Here is a 4,227-nt window from a genome sequence, read left to right as displayed (position 1 = left end):
CTTTTAGGTCCGGCCACGGTCTTGGCGGGAGGGAGCTTTCCCTCCGAGCCCCTTGCTTTCCTCGCAGCCTCTCCCCTGCCGTTTCTCGCCTCTTTCTCCTACTTTGCCCCCAACCCTCAACCCCCACCCCCCGTGTCCCTGCCTGCGGCCCGCTCTTCCCTGCTGGCCCCTGGTCGCCGCCGCACCCTCCCACCCCTCCCCCCCCCACCACCCTGCCCACCCCGGTCTGCCACCCCCCCCCTCCGACCCCCCGGGCCTTTTCCCCTCCCCCCACAAAAGCCACATCCCCTACCCAACTACTTGACGCACTCTCCCCTAACACTTCTTTGGGCTTTCCTAGTATTTAAACTTTTCCTAGCAGACTCTAACTGCTTTTAAATCCTTTTCCTTGGGACTCCAACCCAATTTCCTAGCAGACTTTAACTGCTTTTAAATCCTTTTCCTTGGGACTCCAACCCAATTTCCTAGCAGACTTTAACTGCTTCAACTCATGAGATTTTCCATCAAAATCAAACAGACATCCACCAGTAATTCAGTGAGTAGACTAAATTTATCATGTCCAATTTGGCACACTTTGGAAATAATTCAACAGGTAGTGCCTTACCTTTGAATAAGCCGGCTTATGCCCACTCACTTCGACCACTGGAATTCATGTCTGCCCGTCAGACCACCTCAGAGACCACCAAATTTCTCCATCTAAACCTCCAATTCTCCCTCCTCAACCACCGGACGAAGCCCCCAAATGTTAAGGTTCAAATATTGAGGAAGGAGAGTACAAACCACCATGGTCCAGAAGCTCTTGGTCAAACAATGATTTTAATGAATACACGCGTGGGAAGACAACTCTGTACGCAGACAGCAATTGATCTTCGACTTAATCAAAGCATACGCAGATTTTTATAGCATCAGGGTTTGATTTAACGACGCCCCTTCATGCGTCACAGATACATTTTATACATAGATCCATTCAAAACCACAATGACTTTTAACATAGTTTAAAAGAGCGTTGCCGTCGTTTTCATAGCCGGTACATCCTGTTACTGCCGGATGCTCGCTTGTCATCTTGACACCTCAACAGCAGTTCTGCGACAAACTGCTTTTTGCAACCTCAGCAAAACATGATTAAACTTCCACCTATAAATGATTCTCTCAACTGAGTGTGTGTGTCTGTGTCTGTGTGCTAACCACAATTGCACCCTGTTTCACCTCGCGACTAGCTCCTGACCTCTAACCAAACAGAGAGACAGAAACCACTCTCGTATATGTAATAATCGAACTGAAACTATGGATATATCATCTGTTAAATAAATGTTTTAATCAAGAACCTCTACTTAAAAGCTTAATATAAAATGACCTGAAATAAATGTTTTGTAAGCATGTATTGCAATTCCTTCTATGGCTCCAAGTCACTTGCACAATAGATTGTCCGGACATCGCGCCGAACAAAGCTTCCAACCCCCAATTAATTGACCGAGCTCCAACTCTTTAATAAGCACAGATATGCATGTGTATAAAATAGTCATACCTGCACCTGAAATACAAGGTTAACATAATAAACTGTATGCATAACATCTTAAGGCCTTCTTAAAGCTATCTGTTACATTGTTAAAGCAATGATCGTACTGCAGATTATATTATTAATGCAATGGTAATGATAATAATTATTTAACAATAGCAGTAAAATAATTTCCCTGCTCCACACCAGAAATAGTTTATGGGACATGTGTCGTTATTTATGTTTGTGGAAATGTGCATTAAAATTAAAATAAAGATGCTGGTGTCTGACGTTACTGACTTCCCAATTGTGTGGCTTCTGGTGTGGCCTTCACAATTCAATTTCAATTCAATTTTATTTGCACAGCGACAAATCACAACAATATAAAAGTCGCCTCAAGGCGCTTTATATTGTAAGGCAGACCCTACAATAATACATACAGAGAAAAAGCCCAACAATCATATGACTCCCTATGAGTGAGCAGTCTGGAGACAGTGGGAAGGAAAAACTCCCTTTTAACAGGAAGAAACCTCCAGCAGAACCAGGCTCAGGGAGGGGCGGGGCCATCTGCTGCGACTGGTTGGGATGAGAGAAGGAAGACAGGATAAAGACACGCTGTGGAAGAGACAGAGGTTAATAACAGGTATGATTCAATGCAGAGAGCTGCATTAACACACAGTGAGTAGGAAAGGTGACTGAAGAAGAAATACGCATTGCATCATGGGAATCCCTCAGCCACATACACCTGTTGCACTACACAACAAATGCAAGCATGTCAGTTTATTCATTTTATGCAAATCTTTGTACAATTTTAAAGGTAATGCAGTCAAAACTTTGTAAGTATCTGAGTGATTGGATGAAGCGGTTTGATGACGTAACACGCTATTTTAGTTTAAAATACTTATAATGTTATTGTCAAGATTAGTGGAGCGGACTCAGGCGCAGACCGCAAGTTTCTTCAAATCAAAAGTGAATTTATTTACAGTGTTCTCACACGGTGAAATATATATACACACACCACAACGGTGTCTGGGGAAAAGGGGCCGGGGTTCCAGGGTCCGGGAGTGAAAGGGGGCCAGGAGTCCAGGGAGGGGAGATTTCATACAGCCCTCGCAAACACACACAGCTCCTCTTCTTTCCTCTATCACTCTTGCTCAGCTCAGTCACCGTGCACAGGGAAACAGGTCCAGGGGAAATCTATACACAGACAGAGAAACAGTAGTCTCCTGGTTCAGACGTACTCACGAAAAACTTTGCAGAGTGCAGGACGACTGACGCTGACGGCTCAACGATCCAGCGACGAGTAGAGCAGACTCGCCATCTTCAGTAGGACTCCAATTCTCATAATCAGCGGCAGGTGTGCTGATCATCTCCAGGTGCGTGGGCCAGGAGCAGGAGCCATACTGAGCTCCGCCCCGGCAGGAGAAAGAGAGAGAGGGAGAGGGCGAGAGAGAAAGGGAGAGCAGAGGTTGAGAGCGGAGATAAACAAAAACAAAGCGCCTGACTGCTGTCAGCTGGCGAGGTGCGGGGACCATGACAGTTATGATAAATGGTAGTTTTGTTGTTACTTTACATATTATCCATCCTTCAGTTTCAACGAAACATGACAGTTAGCAGTGTAATAATTCCTCTGTGATAAAGAAAAACTAGCTTGTTTTCTTTTTGTGTGGGAGCTCGCACAGTGTTTCAACTTTACAGACTTTTTAATTTGAAAGTCCTGTCAGTACACTTCCTTTTTACATAATTCACATTGCCCCGTGAAGGGCAACAGTCGACGTCTGCTTAGCCAGGAAAGCGCTTCAGCTTGGTTTCTTTTCCGCACATCTCCTCTTCACTGTCGGTGGCTCATAGACATGTTAACAAGCTGGACGTATCAAACTTTGCTTGATTTTGCTGTTACCACTAGCTGGGTCCCATTGATTATAATATACGATGTAACCATGGAGACAGTCAGTCACGTGAGCTAGCGGTGCACGTTTACTACAGTGAATAAGGTGATTGCGTGCACACGCTGCAGAGGGTAAAGACATTACTTCAATATTGTTTTATATTGATGTATATTTGCCTTCTGTTGACCATCACCTCAGGTTCACCATCACAGTTTCAGCATACAGATGCACACTGTCTAAATATGAACACATTCAAAAACTCATGTCTCAGAAATAAGCACAGCTGTTCATGTTTGTCATTAGAGTTTTATTTGTAAGAAAATTATGAGCTTCATATTGTGCATTAAATAAAAGAACATTTCACAACTCTGAGTCAACAGAACAGGAAACCGAAATGTCTCTAATGTGTACAGTGTAGTGTAAGCATTAAAAGATCATAAAGGAAACACTAACATTTATGTCAGAATCAGAATCAGAAAGGGTTTTATTGCCAAATGTTGAGCAGGTTTACAACATTAGGAAATTGCTGCGGTGCTTCAGTGCAAACATGCTGTCATAAATTGCGCTTAAATAGACATGAAAAAATAAAAGTAAGAATAAGAATTAAAAGTGCTACGTAGAAAGATATATGCATGAGATATACATGAGAATAAGAATTAAAAGTGCTACGTAGAAAGATATATACATGAGTGCAGGTGGTGATCAGTGCCAGAACATGGAATGATGCAGTGAACACAGCGTAGGGTCATGTGTTAGTGGTGGGGACAGTCGTACGTTTAATGTTCATGTGTCCAACAGCAGAGGGGAAGAAACTGTTCTCATGGCGAGAGGTTCTGGTGCGAA

The sequence above is a fragment of the Simochromis diagramma genome, unplaced genomic scaffold, assembly GCF_900408965.1.
Source record: "Simochromis diagramma unplaced genomic scaffold, fSimDia1.1 OVJJ01000419.1, whole genome shotgun sequence".
Classification (NCBI taxonomy): Eukaryota; Metazoa; Chordata; class Actinopteri; order Cichliformes; family Cichlidae; genus Simochromis; species Simochromis diagramma.
The sequence above is the reverse complement of the archived record's forward strand: the minus strand, read 5'-3'. Positions refer to the sequence as shown.